The sequence below is a fragment of the Nematolebias whitei genome, chromosome 22 (assembly GCF_014905685.2).
Source record: "Nematolebias whitei isolate Nwh7 chromosome 22, NemWhi1, whole genome shotgun sequence".
Taxonomy (NCBI): Eukaryota; Metazoa; Chordata; class Actinopteri; order Cyprinodontiformes; family Rivulidae; genus Nematolebias; species Nematolebias whitei.
In genome coordinates, this window is record NC_056519.1 from 5800606 (window position 1) to 5819316 (window position 18711).

The 18711-nt window shown below is 39.2% G+C and overlaps 1 protein-coding gene across 1 annotated transcript in view; it reads left to right on the forward strand.

Annotated features, from left to right (window-relative positions):
• tbc1d22a (TBC1 domain family, member 22a) overlaps window positions 1–18711 on the forward strand; it is a 181191-nt gene that overhangs the window by 127695 nt on the left and 34785 nt on the right. The gene's annotated exons all lie outside the window — the stretch shown is intronic.

Below are 18711 nucleotides of genomic sequence, written 5' to 3' on the forward strand. Positions count from 1 at the left end.
TGTGTGAATGCTGCTATTGTGATCCATTCTTCTTCTGTACATTTTTCGGTAATTTTCTGGTTCCACCATTTTTGACTAAATCAACAAATCCTAAATCAAAATGTTCAGCTCGTTCAGGAGAAGGGTTCTGTGATGTTTTGGTACTGGTTCAACTTTAGTTTTTTGAAATATTTAGCCTTTTCTGACTTTTTTTTTTTCTTCCTCATAGAAAATTGAGCTCATTTTCCATCCTTCAAATCTTTAGATCTGTTTACAACCTTTTACTGCTCCTCTCACATTTTGTTCTGCTTCAGCTTCTTTCAGCTTCCTTCTGCAAATTTAAACATTTTTATCATTTACTTTCAGCTAATTTCAGCTGTTTTTCAGTTGTTTTCAATTAATTTCAATTCAGTTTATTTATATAGCGCCAAATCACAACCAAGTTGTCTCAGAGCACTTTACAGAAACATTCACATACATATAAGCCAATTAGTTAAGTTCTCTAAAGAAGCCGGCAGACGCGTTGAATCTTCACTTCGTTGCAGTCTCCCATCCTGAGCAAGCACAGTGGCAACAGTGGAAAGGAACAACTCCCTTTTAACAAGAAGATACCTCCAGCAGAACCAGGCTCAGGACAAGCGACCATCTGCTTTGACTGGCTGGAGTTTGAGAGGACAGCTTGCTATGTTCGTTTCAGATTATTTCTGCAAGTTTCAGCTTTTTCTGCTATTTCAGCTACTATTTAGCTCTTTTTCTTTTTTTTTGCCAATTGTATATTTGCACTCATTTCAACTTTTTTCAGCCTAATTTAGCAAAAATGTGCTCCCTCCACTTCCTTCTGGTAATTTAAGCTTCTTTCTGCCCTTTGAGCTACATTTCTGCTGGTTTTTTTGTCTAATTTCAGGTTGTTTTCCAAAGAATTTCCACTTGTTTGTGCTCATTTCTGCTTCTTTCAGCCTAACTGAGCAAACGTGTTCTTTCTGCTTTCTTCTGCAAATTTAAGCTTGTCCTACCTTTTCATCTACCTTTTTTTAAAATGATTTTTACATAATTTCGGCTGTTTTCAGATGAAATAAAATGAATTTTGTGGAATTTTTTGCTGATTTCAAACGTTATGCCCCTTTCAGCTTTTTTCTGCACTTTCAGCTACTATTTTAGCCTTTTCACCTAATTCCACAGTTTAGGTCATTTCAGCTTTTTCTGCTTCTGTTGGTTTAAAAGGAACACTTCTTTCTACCTTTTCAGCAATTTTTATTTAGGTAATTTCAGCTTTTTTTAGCTGATTTCCTAACTTTGTGCTCATTTCTGCCTAATTCGCAAAAATGTCTTGTTTCTGCTTTATTCTGCTAATCAAGGCTTGTTTTTTTATTTCAGCTACAGTTCAGCACTTTAGCAAATTTCAGCAGTTTTTGAGCAAGTTCTTCAGCAATAAGCATTCACACTGCATTTTCACAGGAAATGCAATTTTTCCAGTTGTTTTTGTTGCAGCTTCACTGAGCTGCTAAGATGCAAAGATGTAGAGACACCAATATTATCGCATCCTTTTTGTGAAAAGTTGAAAATATTCTTAAAAAACAAAGCAGCAATTGTGATGAACGTTTATGGATGTTGAAATTTAATCTCAAATCTAAATGCAGTAGAAGTAAAAGCTTATTTTATAACAATATGAACCCCAGATATTTAATGTGTTGATGAGTTTATTATTTTACATTATAGCTTGAAACATTCTGGAAGTATTAAAAAAGACTGTTGGGGGCCGGTAATGTAATAAAAAACTGGTGCCCATGTTTAAATGAGGTATTATGCATACACTTAGTGGAAAATGGACTAATATTTATACAGTCTTCAACAAGGCTCTGGGCTAAAAGTGCCTGATTTTCTATATTTGCTACCTGCAGTTGGCATAAAATATTCACTGTCTCCTGGTGGTATATGCATCTTAAAAATCAGAGAAAGAGGAATCTGCTGCCCTGTTGCCTTAACAAAAAAGGGCAGACATGTCAAAAAATGTATAAATCAGCCTCTTCTTTAGTGGGGAGTTGCAGGTATTATTGCAACTGCACCTGAATTATGGAAAAAGTGTGTAAAATGAAAATAAAATAAAAATAAAACCTCGGTCTTGTCAAAGCTCCAAAATTCACGGTTGAAACCCGTGCCTTCGTGTGAAAAGCTGTTTTTCTCTGCAAAAAGAAGCTGAGAACTTGTTTACTGATTTTTTTATTAAAAGCTTTGTGTGAAAAATGCTATGCTAAAGAGCTCAAACCACACCGAGTGTCCGCCATTTTGAGAACTGCAAAAAAGGAAGGAGAGACAGCCCGTGTCACGTCAATAGGCCTCCCTCCCATTTTTCTTAGAGACACGCTGCTTGCTCCCTCAATATCCATCCTTTGGTTCAGTCTTATACTGCCATCCGGTGGTCAAAAAGGTACTACACTCAAATTAACCAACATTTCTTCTTAAGTTTGACAATAATTACTAATTATTGTCAAATTTCAAACAATATTATCATGTATCACGATAATTTCTGAGACAATTAATCGCCCAGCAAAATTAGTTATTGACAGGCCTGGACAGTATCGATTATATTCTTTTTGAATTTGATGATAAGAGAGAGCATTTGGCAAAATACTGAGGAAAAACTAAGCAATAAGAAAGTACAAAAAAGTTACCAAATTTTAAAAAATGGCCTCATGTTAAAAGTTGCTTTTATTGAGTAAAAACTTTTAGGTTTCAGTGCAGTAAGAGACCCAGAGATCCTATATTATAGCTTGTTCAAATTAATTTAAAAGCCACACATTAAAATGTCATTAAAAGAAATTATTAACTCTAACAAAAGCTTATTTCATTCTGTTTAAAGTTTAATCGGCTGCAGGTGTGGGTGTTTTTGTTCTGTCTTGTATGTATTATCCATCACACCAACCTTTACATTTTCAAGATGATTCTGGGCTTTTGTATCAACATTACAGATGTAACTCCATCAAACAAGCTCCAGATGTTTAGCTGCAAGCAGAACAATGATCTTATTGCAATTCAAATATATTTGCGCCTTCTGACCCCGTTGCTCTTTGACATTTACTCAGAGATTAATAGGCGCCTTCAGTCGGGCCACACGGTTAACCTCAGTTGGCATCGTCAGTAACGCCTAATGTGCGTGTATCGATTAAGATTGTGTGTGCATGCTGGAATAAGGGTTTGAGGCTTGAGCTGAGTACATACAATGGATTTTCCCGTTGACGCAGCGGTTGAGAGTATAGACACGTGACTACGTCAGAGTGTTTGATTAGGTGAGGCTCATCGATGGAAAGGGGACTGAAGAGTTGAAGTGGACTTGTCTCCTGATGATGCGTCCAGCTGTGCCAAGTGTTTGAACAAGCATGAATCCTTTCGGCTGTCCATGTTCTCGGCATCCTCACACCTTAGTCAAATACAGCCATTTCATGTCATATACACTTTATCTCTGCACGAGTTCCATAACTTGGAAGTCATAGCATCAAACGGAAAACGTAGCCAAGTGATAGTTGAGGTTGATTAAAGCTGCTTCCTGATCCTTCAGAAAAGACGTGAACTTTGATCAAAGCAGAAAGCACAGTGTTAGTTTTTTATTTCACCTGAAAGCACCAGAAAAATATGAAATGATTCAACTGGAAATGAAGCTCATTTGGAAGGGGAGGTGACGGTTTGAAAGGTCAAAAACGAGTTTTAGGGTTACCGAAAAAAAAATAAGAGACGTGAGTTTAAAAATAGGTGTGAACATTGACAGGAATTCAAAGAGACTATGGAAAATGGAGAAATGAAAAGTGAATATGTTGCGGTGTATAACTGAAGTGCTTAGTTCAGTACCATCAAACCATAGCTTGAATTAATAAATAGCAAATGAATTCCATCTAAACCTTAACGAACTCTGACTGAACTGTGGGCAGCGTGACAAAGATGGAACCTGACAGTTAAAAGCCACACTGTAGTCCGACTGGACTTAAAACGTCTTTAGGTTGATTCCAGTTCAGGATCGAGCCGACCTGTCCTGTCCCTGCAGGAATGCCACGTCAGCAGATTATGAGCTTGTTGTCCATGTGCATTTTTAATTAACCACGGTAGAAGCAGTTTTATTCAGATTAGAGCTTTCTGGGATATTTTGGAACAAATATTTTGTTTTAGTGATTTCAAAAATTTTTATTAATGTAAAGTCCGTCTGTCCTGCTGTAACTTCATCCTCGGATTATTTCCTACTAATTAAAATGGACAAAACTTTAATCTGAACAAATTAAAAACCAACGTGGTTGATGACTACGATACTTTAACCTCAAAGTGGGTGATGCTTTATATATACACACAAGGATAAAGTTCATAATTGATTGGTCCTTTTCTCTCTGTGTACATTTCAAAAATGTACTTTAGTAGATTGATAAAGCTGCAGAGGTTTGTACAAAGCAGGAAAAGTGGGTTGTAATGTGGGGATCAGAATTATATGCCAGTCTTAGAATAACTTGTTTTAAAGCTGCAGACATGACAAAAAAACCTGTGATTTTTAAAATGCTGATATGCGACCACACAAATTTCTTGTCATACAAGACAACTTTATTTATAAAGCACTTTAAAACTTTAAAATTACACTGTTGGCCAAAGTCCTGTACACTAACGCATACAAGCAAGCATAAAAACCATAAAATCAGGAGATATGGCATGTTCTTACGTGAGTGGCAGGAGCTTTTGTGTTAATTTTGGTAATTTATCTGCTGCAGCGCCTCTTTCCTGTGGAGTTCCACAGGGCTCGATTATTGAACCCATTCTGTTTTCACCATATCCTCTCCCTTTGTTGTCTATGTTGAGGAAGCATAGTCTTTCCTTTCCCTGGGAGTGCTGGCGTAGAGGTTAGAGAAGGTGGGCCTGTGATCGGAAGATCGCCGGTTCAACTCCCGGTACCAACAACATCATAAATGTGGGTGGGATAGGTGAAGCACCCACACCTGCCTCCACCCTCATTTGCCCCACTCTGGGCCCTTGAGCAAGGCCCTTAATCTCCACCATCTGCTCCTCCAGGCACCCTAGATGGCAGCTCTTTGCTCCACACATAAAGCTGTGGTAGCTCGGTGGTCTGCGGTTGTGTCAGGAAGGGCATCCAGCGTAAAAATAATTGCCAAGTCTTTGTGTGACTTACTTCGCTGTGGCGACCCCTAAAGCAGGGAGCAGCCGAAAGAAGACGGAAAGAAGGTCTTTCCTTTCACTGTTATGCTGATGGTTGCCATATTCATCTGCCCTTAAAACCTAATAGTTCATGCTCCATTCACCCTCTGTTAAAATATCTTGATGACATTAACTTTTTAAAAGTTTTAACGACCAGTCAATTGTGCTCTGTCCTAGTCTGTTGTCTCTGTTCCTGTAAACCTGGACTCTCATGAGCCATAGCAGTCTGTTACACATCTGGGGATGATTTTAGACTCTGATTTTAAGTTTAGTAAACAGATTAACTCTGTTTTGCAGAAAAGCTTCTCCCAGTTAAGGCAGATAGCTAAACTTAAGTCAGTGTTGAGCAGATCTGGCATTGCCAAAGCAGTACATGCATTCATTTCAACCAGACTTTATTTATGTTGGGGTCAGTCAGGTGTCCCTTTCACATCTCCAGCTCGTCCAAAATGCTGCAGCTCGGCTCTTAACAGGAACTTGTAGGTTTGAGCATATTTAACCAGTTTTGTCCTCCCTTCACTGGCTCCCTGTACATAGAATAGATTTAAAAGTTCTCATGTTGTCCTTTAAGTGTCTAAATGGCCTTGCACCCTCATATCTCTGACCTACTTACTTTGGAACAATCTGCCCCTCATCATCAGACGGACCTCTTCACTTCCTGTTTTTAAATCTTTTTTTAAAAACACCTGTTTTCAATTACTTTTAAACCAGTGTGATTTGTTTTAGTAATTTTTTGTGCATTTTACGTTTATTTTCATTTGATGCTTTAAATTATTTTTAGTTTTTCTTTTAATTTCTGAAAGTGTCTTTTGTTGTTCAGCACTTTGGTAACAACTGTTGTTGTTAAATGTACTTTATAAATAAATTGACTTGATCACAAACGCTTAAATTCAGTGAGACTGAATCTATTTATAACTATTTTCTTTCAATTTTGTGTCTCCAACTAGTCTGTAGCAGGTTCAGCTCAGTGAGCGTACCTTTAGCCAAATAAATGCAGTTTTAATAGTGCGGGTGCTGAAAGAGACTTCAGTTTTCAGCATATTTTATGTTTGGACTAATCATAAATGTCCCTTGTGACTGCATTGAGCTCGTAACGCTCCTACTCTGAAGCACGAGCTAAAAACACAGATAAATGTAGTTTTCAGGACTACAATCTGCCCCAGTATGAGCATGTAAAAACACAAAAAGATGAATTACCTGAAATGGTTTAAAAGACTGAACTGGTTCTTTGCCACTGAAAGCACATATTGTCTCCTCTTTGTGTTTAGCTGCTTGGTTTCTAATTCAGGAGCTCCCAGTGTGAAAAGGTGTTTCAGATTTCTTCATTTTCAGCATATCTCAGCAAGAAATGTGCTGATTCATCCTAACTGATTATATTTAGTGTGTGATCACACAAGTCCTCCAAAGGTATTGGGTATTCACCTGACATCCCAATGCAATTAAAACAGCAGAGTAATTAGATTCAGAGGGGAGGGAAAAAACGGCTTTCACCAAGAAAACTATAAAGAAAAGCGTTCATAATTTCCTTTGTTCCGCTGTGGTTTCAGTGAAAATCAAATATCGTCCTCGTACCTCCGTTTGGAGTTCAGTTCACGTCGCGTCTAAAAACAGAAACCAGTAATGAATCTTTAAACGATGCTGTTTCTTTGTCGTGGCCTGTGCGAGTACACTTTGTACTTGTAATCCATATGCTAAATATTTGATGTTCTACAATGTTTGGATTGTAGCTTCAGCGCACACACCTTCACAGTCTTGTTACGGCTGTCGAAGCCTCTTACCTGTGGCTCAGACCCGGCGGAGGGGACATTTAGCCATTTTTACAGTTTTTGCAGAGTTGACAGCAAAACACAAAGCTCTCCTCTTTTGCTTTCTTGCTCCCCTGCTGTTCTTTTTACAGGAACCCTCCATGCTCTTTGGTTTGAACTCCTTTCAAGTGTTTGTACTGCTCCGTCCTGTGTGCACCATTAAAAACGAGCTCTTTCATTCACTTTCTTTTCATAATTGAGGGTGATATTTAATAACTGGCTAAATATTTGGTGGTTGTACAGCTCCACTTGCTACTGTACGTATTGACTTTACTTTCGGGCGTCAAATCTGAACGAGAAACGGGAAGACCTTGCATTTGCCATTTTACCATTGAATCTGTGTGTGGGGGGTGGGGGGGTTTCAAGGGAGATTTTAACCTGTGTTGTAATGTCTCCGTTGTGGTTTTCTCTCTGTAGTGTGGCCATCTGTTCAGTAGCACGATCCAACACGAAACAGCCCTTCATCTCTTTCCTGCACTTCTCTCTCTTTCTACCTGCAGACCCTTCTCCAAATTGTCGTTCTCCTCCTTTTACTTATCTGGTTTACATTCACTCTTTTTCTCCCCTTGCACTGTTTTCCACCATTACTGCTTCTAATTTTTAGAAAGAGGGATAAGCGGCGAGGAAGAGCGCGTGGGGTGTGGAGGGGGTTTTGAAGCGAAACACACACACAGACCGCTCTTCCTGAGCAGAAAGACAGCGATACAGACAGACTGGGACTAAATTATCCCTGTTGTGTGGAGCATGAAATTAGCAAGTAGCTCAATGTGACAGCATTAGCGTGGCTGTTAAAGGCAAACTGTGGCATTTTCTGGTTCTGAAACATGGTTTCCTTTCACGTGCACCATCAGATTTACCAAGCAGGAAGCTGTACAGTGTTGTCAGCGGGCTTGTTTGAGATCAGGTGGTTAAATGCGATTAAATCTATGGATTGCTGATGGGAATAATGGGACTAATTTACTGCAACACAGGTCCAGAAAATTATTTTAGATTTAGATTAAAGGCGCGGGCTGAATGAATGAAACGCACCGTGCGTTTTTCAGCTGTGGCGCCTGCTTGGAGCTCAGTTAATTAGTTTTAGAGAATAACAAAGTGCAATTATACAGCACTATGCTATTGCAAAGTTGGACAAAGTTATTTTTTTTCATGGTACTTGTATAGCTTTACAAAACTAGAGCTATTTACAGCTTTTGCACAGCTGTAAATAGTGGAACAGTGAGGCTACAAGGAGCAGAGGTCACAAAGGTGCAAGACTTCAAGGACTTGGGGTCCACTGTCCAGGAAAATGGGGAATGTGGTAAAAAGGTGAAGAAGAGAGTCCAGGCAGGATGAAGAAAAGTTTCAGGAGTGATTTGCGACAAAATGGTGGCGTCAACGGGAAAGTATACAAACAGTTGTGAGACCAGCACTTCTATGGTCTGGAGACGGAGACAAAAAGACAGGAGACAGAACTGGAAGTGGCAGAAATGAAGATGTTGAGGTTCTCCTAAGGAGTGACAAGGATGGAGAAGATTAGGAATGAGATCATCAGAGGTACAGCACAGGTTGAACAACTGGGAGATAAAGTTAGAGAGGACACACTGAGATGGTTTGGACATGTCCAGAGGAGGGACAGTGGGTATGTTGGTAGAAGGATGTTAGAAATGCAGCTGCCAGGAAAAAACAAAGATATATATGGATGCAGTTGGAGAGGACATGGAGTGAGGACAGAAGATGCAGAGGACAGAGTGAGATGGAGGAGGATGACTCGCTGTGGAGACCCCTGAAGATGGAAAAGCTGAAAGAAGCAGCAGCACAGCTGTAAAGGCACTGGAAGCATATTCATATTTGATGGCATCGTGCACAGATGAATGCAACATATGAGTAAAGACAATGAATGTATGGGTAGAAAGATGTCATTGGGTTTCTGTCGATCACCGATTAGGAGCCAGCCCAACTAAAGATGGCCTCCTCAGTCAGCTGACTGCAGAAAAGACAAACATGGCTGTGACTCAGTTTTACACACACTGAGCTAAAACCTGGTGTGTTAGATGTTGGGAATCATCCTCAACTCGTACTATGAGCATTAATCATTATGTTTGCTTAAACCTTTGACATTGTTTGCATCAACACTGTTTTTCTGTTTTAGCAAAACATCTCATGAACCTCTGCACAAATTTTACAGAAACTCTCAAAAGTGTTAATTGGGTGCAAATCTACAACTGATGGAGGTTTTTGGTAGTAGTGGAGTCACATGTATTGACACTGATGGTACCATTTATCAAGGTTTGACCAAAGCGGGTGTACATGTAACTCTGTCCCTTGTCAGTAAGTTGTTTGGTAGTGGGCAGTATACTTCTCCTTCAAGAAACATTAGACCTTCATTTTTTAGTTTTTTTCATAATCAGTAAAATGGTTTAATTGGTTTCAAAGGCTTTCCAACATCTGTATAATGCATTGGTTACGATTGATGTTCTGGATCCTTGTCATTGAGGTCACTTTCTAAGGTTGCCTTAAGTTGTTTATCAAACTTGATACAAACATTTTTTTCATGAAACATCTCAGGACAAACCTAGTTGTGACAAAGTGTTTTAACGTTTACCTGATTGCACTAAGGTCAAGAACTTCAATTCTTTCTCTAGAGTCCAGTTTCTGAAGGTTTTCTAGGTGACCTTTGTTATGTGAAACAATGTGCCACTTCAGGGAGGAGACATCACAGAGGAAGGTGGCCCTCCAAAGGCTTCCTGCCTCCCTGCCTCATGTCAGTAGTAATGGCCGGTCCCATGGTTACTGCAAGCAATGAGACTGGCCTCTGTGGAGAAAACCTCGGTCACACTCCCAAACAAACGCATAATGCACACACTTGCATCAAACTGTCTTGGCTCAGCGCTGTTGCACCCTTACTGACATGACCGTTAAGAGTTTATTCTATTTTTCCTCTCTGGAACCATCCAGTTCTCATAAGGGTTGCACTAGAATGTTTTATTTCTGTCATAAAGACCGAGTGTATCCAATCCGTCAGGGAAAACTGAATATGTTACAGTGTGGAAGTTATAGACGTTTCCTATTTGGTCCATTCCCGATGACCGATTCAATTCTTAGTATGTGAATGTTGATGAAGCATTCCCATTATTGTGATCCATTGTTCTTCCACACGTTTTTCAGCGCGATTCTCTTCCCTCAGTTTTCAATCTGTTTCAACAAATCATAAATCAAAACGTTCAGCTCCTTCAGGACAATCCTGCTATGTCTTTTGGTATTGGTGCAACTTTAGCTTTTTGAAATATTTGGCTATTTCTGACATTTTTTTCCTCATAGAAAATGAATTGAGCTCATTTTACATCCTTCATATCTGTAGATCTGTTCACAGCCTTTTACTGCTCCTTTCACATTTTGTTCCGATTCAGCGTCTTTCAGCTTCCTTCTGTAAATTTAAACTTTTTGAAAGCTATTTTCAGCTGTTTTGTGCTCTTTTCAGGATCATTCTGCTAAATACAACATTTTTGTGCTGCTTCTAATTTCTTTCTGCTAATTTCAGCTTTTTCTCCTTTCAGCCTATTTCTGCAAGTTTCAGCATTTTCTGCTATTTCAGCTATTTTACCCGTTTTTTTTTTTACTTTCTAATTTTTGCCTTTTCAGCATATTCCACAATTTTTGCACTCATTTCAACTTTTTTCAGCCTAATTCAGCAAAATGTGCTCTCTCCACTTCCTTCTGGTAATTTAAACTTATTTGTAATATTTTCAGCTGCTTTTCAGCTATTTTTTTTTTGTGCTAATTTCAGCTTCTTTTTTTTCCCCCCAGATAATTTCCACATTTTTGTGACAATTTCTGCTATTTTCAGTCTAATTGGGCAAACATTTTCTTTCTACTTTCTTATGCTAATTTAAGCTTGCTCTACATTTTCAGCTACCTTCTTTGAATTTTTAGTTAAATTCACCTATTTTCAGAAAAATTCAAGTTTTTTATGGTAATTTTGCTACTTTCGACCTAATTAACTTCTTTATGACAATGTCAGCTTATGCTCATTTCAGCTTTTGTCAGCTATTTCATCTATTAGCTGTTTTATGCTAATTTTAGCCCTTTCAGCTAATTCCAATTTTTTAGCTCATTTCAGCTCTTTCTGCATCCTTCTGGTAGTTTAAAATTCTTTCTGCCTTTTCATCTACTTTTTTTTAATAGCTTTTTTGTTGTTGTTGCTAATCTCAGCTTTTTTTTTAGCTACTTTCCTAATTTTTGTGCTCATTTCTGCCAATTTCTGCCTAATTCAGCAAAATTTATTTTTTTCTGCTTTTTTTCTTCAGGAAATTCTTAAACAATAAGCATTCACGCTGCATTTTCGCAGGAAATCCAATTTCTCTATTTTTAATTATTATTTAACCATGCCAATAATTGTTCCCTGAAAGTTTTGGTAAAATTAATCCAGTGGTTAATCAGGTAATTTACTAACAAAGTGCACTCTAAATATTTAAATGTAGATTTTAAAAAGATATTTTGTTCAATCCGTTAGCACTCAGAATATTTGTAGGGGGTAACTAGGCTACTACCACGCCTAATTTTAGCAGTCACTGTAAAATTGAATCGTAGACATTTTTGTGAGTTGACTGTGGCAGCCATCTTGAATCGTATTGACTACAAATGTTAATCAGTTGTAGATAGGCCTGTCGTGATAAACAATAAATCAATTAACGGCATGATAAATTAAAATTATCAACTTCATTTTCATTTATCGGCTTTATCGTTTCTTCGTGTCTCTTTCTACTGGACACTGGATGACAAAAGGCTCAGGTGCTCTTCACTGACTCCTCCCTTTCTCTTTTTCTTTAAAATCCATTTTAACCGTCCAAAATTGTGTTTTTGGATTGTTAAAAGCAGCTAAGCTGAGAAGCTAAGCTATGAGCTAAGCTAACAGGCCAACCTTAGGAAAAAAACCTTCTTGTCGGAGCTCTCAAATTCATGGTTGAAACCTGTGCCTTCGTGTTGAGTTGTTTTTCTCTGCAAAAAGAAGTTGAGAACTTAACTGATTTTTTATTAAACGCTTTGTGTGACAAATGCTATGCTAAAGAGCTCAAACCACACTAAGCGTCTGCCATTTTCCATCCATCCATCCATTATCTTCCGCTTATTTCGAAGTCAGGTCGCGGGGGCAGCAGCTTGAGCAGGGAGGCCCAGACATCTCTTTCCACAGCCACCTCTTCCAGCTCTTCTGGGAGGACTCCAAGGCGTTCCCAGGCCAACTGAGAGACATAGTCTGTCCAGCGTGTCCTGGGTCTTCCTCGGGGTCTCCTCCCAGTTGGACATGCCCGATGCACCTCCCTAGTGAGGCGCCCAGGGGGCGTTCTTACCAGATGCCCGAACCACCTCAACTGACTCCTCTCAACGTGAAGGAGTAGCGGTTCTACTCAGAGTCTCTCCCGGATAACTGAACTTCTCACCCTGTCTGTAAGGGAGAGTCCAGCTACCCTGCGGAGAAAACTCATTTCAACTGCCTGTATCTATGATCTCATTCTTTCTGTCACTACCCAGTGCTCATGACCATAGGTGAGGGTAGGAACGTAGACCGACTGGTAAACAGAGCTTTGCTTTACAGCTCAGCTCTCTCTTCACCACAACGGACCGGTACAGAGTCTGCAATACTGCAGATGCTGCACCAATCCATCTGTCAATCTCACGCTCCATTCTTCCCTCACCCGTGAACAAAACCCCGAGATACTTGAACTCCTCCACTTGAGAACTGAAAAAAGGAAGGAGAGACAGCCCATGTCACGTCAAGGTGCCTCCCTCCCATTTTTCTTAGAGACACGCCGCTCGCTCCCTCACTATCCATCCTTCGGTTCAGTCTTATATTGCCATCCAGTGGTTGTAAAAAGGTACTACACGCATAACAAATTAACAAACATTTCTTATTAAATCTGACAATAATTACTAATTATTGTCTGATTTCAAACAATATCATCGTTTATCGCAATAATTTCTGAGACAATTAATCGCCCAGCAAACTTTGTTATTGTGAAAGGCCTAGTTGTAGATGTACACCTAATAATAAATTTCTCTAAGTTGCTTTAAAGTTTCCAACGGTTTAGAACTTATTTTGGCAACAATCATACAAATGTACATTATTGTCCACTTTCACCTTTTACCAATGTCTTTTTTTTTTGTTTTAATGTTACTCCGACACACTTTCAACACATTGTTTTTGTGAGACCTTACATCAAAGATTAACACTTTTAACACCCCCTTCTGTGCAGGGATTAAATTCACCCTCCACTCTGTCTGAGCCTGACGCTGTGAATTACACAATAAATGTACAAAAAGTGGCAAAACTCAAGGTTCAAACAACCAGTCGGATGCCGGCAGCTCATCGTATTCTTCCCATGTGATTGTTACATCACTATAAATCTGCTCGTTTATCATCTTCCATCTCCCTGCAGCTCCGCCACCTTTTCACCTTGTCTGCAGTCGATTCGTCAGAGGATCGTGTCGGTCCCACATGAGGCCGGTTTGTTTTGGAAGGATCAGACCAGTCAGACAGCCAACGCAGCACTTTAAAGATGCTGTGACATTGCAATACTCTGCATTCCACATTCACTGTTCTCCTCTGCCTACCCTCAGCCCTTTATACTCCCACCCCTCCATCTGCTTACTCCCCAGTTTCTCCTTATCCCCTCCTCTCACTGTACCCCCATTTTGTTCCCTCACGCCCCGTACTCCTCCACGTCCACTGCTCTTTGATCAGCAGCGCTTGTCAGTTAGTCTCGCGTGTCTCAGCCGATACTGACACGGGGAGGGAGGAGGACCAGGCATAACAATGGAGGAGGAAGAGAGGTAGACCCAAGTTTGACAGAGTCACCTTGACTCCTGTGAATTTTGTGAATTCTAATGACGAGAGAGTCTCGAGCTGAAGTAGACTGTGACCAAAGATGAAGGTGTTGGAGAAATAAAAATGTTCAAGCTCGGTTATATCGGTACATTTTTCATATTTAAAGCAGGACACAAACTAGTTTTTGAATATATGCAAAAATAATCAGCATGTCCCTGAAAAGCTCAAGTTTTTTTTACTAGCTAATGCCAGAGAAACAAAGGTAAATATACTTCTTGTTTATGCTAATTTTCATTACTCCTGGCTCAATGTTTACCGTTTGTTAATGAAAAAAGCAAGGAAATAGAATTTAACTATTTATTACGCAGCTGACCATCATTTGTACTTATGTTTTTGTGGGTACATCATCAGTTTCCAATAATCACCAGAATTCATGATGTTCTCCATCTTGATCTGCCGCTACATCGGTTTTCAGAATGAGGAGCTGAAGTGAAGATTTCATCCAACCACTGGTTTCCTTTCCTTTAACCCGTTACAATTTGGCTATGTGTTCATTCATTCTTTTACTAAACCATTCATTCAATAAACCATTTATATCCATCCTTCTATATTCATCTTCTGTCCATCCATTCATCCCGATTCTTCAGTCCAGTTATCTGTCAGACCATTAGTCCATGCCAATCCATATGTCCATCCATTAATTCATCCATCTATAGCGTTTCCCTTACCGTTATCCAAGGAGGGTGCCCTGCCTACCAAAATGTCCTTAACCATCCCACCCCTACTCCCCCACCACCATCACTACCAACTCCACCCCCGTCGACAACTGCCGGCACTGACGTAAAGTTCATTTGTTCCATTCATCGTCACCTGAGGTTGGGTTGAGACTCAAACATCTCTTCTCAGTCCCACACTCCAGCTTTCTGGGGGATCTAAGGGGTTCCCAGGCCCGAAGAGATTTATAGTTCTTTCAGTGAGTTCTTGGTCCAGCCTGGGGTCTCCTTGAAGTGGGGAGTGCCCAGCATCATCCAGTACGTATCTTATTCTGGATCCCAAACATCTCAGCTGAGTCATTTTGTTGAAGAGGAGTGGTGGCTTTACTCTGAGGTCTTCCGGTTGATGGACCTCCTGAAAGGCAGATCCTGGCCACAATACAAAGAAGCTCATCTCAGCTCTTTGTCTCCAGGAGCTTGTTTTTCTGTCATATCTAATAACCATAGGGCAGAGGTAAAACCTACATGGACCAGTAAATTAGAAGTTTTTTTTTCCTGTTGGCTCAGCAGCAGCTTCTTCATGAGAAGTCACAACTCCTCATTAATGCAGAGAAAAGCTCAATCTGTCTGTTAAGGTCTTCGCTTGTGAGCAGGTGCTTCCTGATACGTGTACTCCTCTGATTGAGGCAGAGACCCCCCCCCCCCCCACACACACACACACACACACACACACACACACAACCTAAAGGAAACATTCCACTTTGTTACAGTTGGGTAATTTATTTCTAAACTAATATACAGAAGTAGAATGTATTGAACTGAATTGGATTATAACCAGTTTGTGTTTGAGTGTGTTTAATTGGATTGAATTGGAATGAGCAAATCAGTGATTAAAGCTGACATTATTCAATGTCAGTTAATGAACCAATCATTTTAGCACAGATTAAATCCCCAAACAACAAAAATCAGTGCATGTAAATTTTTCTACGTACTTTGTCAGTACTGAGCAGATTGGTCAATAATTATTGATTTTTTTTTTACTAGTAATTACAAACGGGAACATGTTGGACTTGTATAAATTCATTTGTCACGAGCTACAGCCTCATCACACCAAAGCAATGTTGCTTTAATGCTGTGACGTTCATTTGAAATACTTTATCATCCATCCTTCTATCCATCAATCATCTTTACCCACTTCTTCCTTTTTGGGTCGCAGGGTCAATGTTGTCCATGTCCAGCCATCACTGTGCGAGAGGCGGGGACACCCTGGACAGGTCGCAAGTCCATCACAGGGCATACATTTCAAATCCTGCTGCAGTCGGAAAGGGCCATTGCCAGATTTCCAAGATAAATTATTAATAAAAGTTGCTTTTTTTTTAAATTTCTAACTAGAGAAATTGCATTTCTTGCTAAAACGCAGTGTGACTGCATATTGCAGAAGAACTTGCTGAAAAACAGCTGAAATTAGCAAAAACATGTTGAAATGTGGCTGAAATGAAAGAACAAGGCTTAGTTAGCAGAAAAAAATGAAATACATTTTTGCTGAATTAAGTAAATTAGCAGAAATGCGTACAATAATGAGGAAATTAACTAAAAAAAGACTGAAAATATCAACAACAAAAGAGCTGAAAAGGCTGAAAGAAGCTTAAACTACCAGAAGGAAGTGGAAAGAGCTGAAATGCTAAAAATATTGAATTAGCTGAAAACAGAAAATTAGCATACAGACAGCTAAATAGTAGCTGAAATAGCAGAAAAAGCTGAAACTATCAGAGTCAGAGTTTCTTTATTGTCATTCGCACCTCATGTGGAACATGTGGTGGAGCGAAATTATGTACACGGGGTCCCAGTTACATCCAACAATAAAATGTATAAGAAAAACAGTAATAACATCTAAGATATGAACTAAGAAAAACATCAACTAAATATACACTAAGCACTCATAACATAAAACATTGAACATCAGCACAAACATGAACATGAGTCTGTGAGCAGATGTGCACGCATGAACACATCAACATTGAAACAGATCAGCAGCAACATGAAACAGATCAGCAGCAACATGATATGGTTTTTCACAGTGATTATTCTAGTTAGAGATTCATGAGTCTAACAGCCTCAGGGTAGAAGCTGTTCCTCAGTCTAGTGGTTCTACACTTAATGCTCCTTAACCTCCTTCCTGAGGGGAGTGGGGCAAAAAGTGTGTGTGCTGGGTGGGTGGGGTCCTTCATGATGCAGGTGGCCCATAGTCGTCATAGTTAAGCTGAAAGGAGAATAACAAGCTGAAATTAGTTAAAAATACTAAAACGGTAACTGAGCAGGTAGCACAAGCAGAAGAAAGCAGAAACAACAAGTTTGCCTAGTTAGGCTGAAAGAAGCAGAAATTAGCACAAAAAGTGCAAACTAGCTGAACAAAGCTGAAATTGGCAAAAAAAAAATATGTTGAAAAGTAGCAAAAAAAATCAGAAAACGCTTAAACTACCAGAAGGAAGTGGAGAGAGCACATTTTTGCTCAATTGTGCTGAAATTTTATTAAATTGGTGCAAAAAATGTGGAATTAGCTGAAAATGCTAAATTTAGCATAAAACAGCTAAATAGTAGCTGAAATAGAAAAAAATGCTGAAACTTGCATAAATAAGCTCAAAGGAGCATAACAAGTTGAAATGAGCAGAAATAAATTAAAAAAGCACAAATATTTTGTAGTTAGAAGAAATGATCTGAAAGGATCAAAGAACGGCTGAAATTAGCTGAAAGTAGCTGAAAAAATATTTATATTTGTATATACAAGGAAGCTGAAAGAAGCTGAACTAGAACAAAATGTGAAAGGAGCAGTGAAAGGTTGTAAACGGATCTGAAGGATGTAAAATGAGCTCAGTTCATTTCCTATGAGGGAAAAAAATGGTATAAAAGGCTACATATTTCAAAAAGCTAAAGTTGCACCAATACCAAAAGTCTTAGCACCCTTCTCCTGAACGAGCTGAACATTTTGATACATGATTTGTTGAAATAGCACAAAAGTTGTGGAACGAGAAAGATGCTGAACAATGTACAGAAGAAAAATGGATCACAATAGTGTGAATGCTTCATAAACATTCACACAATTAAAATAGTCTGTGGTTACGTTATGAATGTAGAAGAGAGTTAGGAGTGGGTGACAAATATCTGAGTGCAGGATTTGATGGATTGTGGGAGCAGAGGATGGATGGAGAAACAAATTTCCCCACAATGGATTTATTCACGAATGCATAAAAGAAAGGAAATGAAATCTTTCCACATTTTAGGCACTGATGAACGCTGCTCTTGTGTATCACTCGTATGCTCGTTCACCTGTGTTTGCATGTGTATGTTTGCTTGATTCAGTTGTTTGGCTTGAAGCTGTGAGGCTAGACCAACAAGCCAATCACCTGCCAGCTCACAGCCCGCATCATGTCACGCTTCACTGTTCACCAACTCCCCTCCACCCATCTCTTTTAGTTGGACTGTCTCTAACTCACACACAAACACACTCTTACTGGCAAATAAATAAAAAGGTTTGCAGCAAGTGGGAGGAAGGGAAAGGCGAACCAATGATCTAATAAAGCAAAATTTGTTTTTACAACACACTTGTGCTCACAATTGTGCATCTAGGATTCATCTGTTCCTTCCTGGAGGGGAATTGAGTTATCACTGAAGAACGTGTTAATTCTTCCAGCTCAGTGCTGTATGATACATAGCTGAGCATTGTCCTTAAGGATCTGCACGTTCAGCCCAACACATAAACAGCGTGTCAGATTTAAAGCCTGTAAAGTGAGGCTGAAAATTGTTGGTGGAAAAGTCTACGTCACCTTTGGCTTCCTGCGCCGAACAGACGCCTCATCGTTTAACAGTATTTGAATTAGTCACTTTCTTTAGCTAAATAATGCAAAGGTTGTAAAATGGGAGCGCGTTTTAATGCAGCAGTGCTTTTTTTTTTTCCTTGCCTCTGCTGGCACATACTATCAAACTACAGCAGAGATCACAGCTGAAGAATAATTCATGAAACGATGCGTCTAATATGAGTTTATCCTCCACTTTTACCCATTAGCATGCAGAGTAGAACACAGACGTTCATTAGTGCAAGTAAACTGTTAAAATTTCATAAAATAATCAAATGTTTCTGCTTCTTTTCTTGTGTAATATGGCCAAGAAATTATACATGTATATACATATATATATATACATATATATATATATATATATATATATATATATATGTATA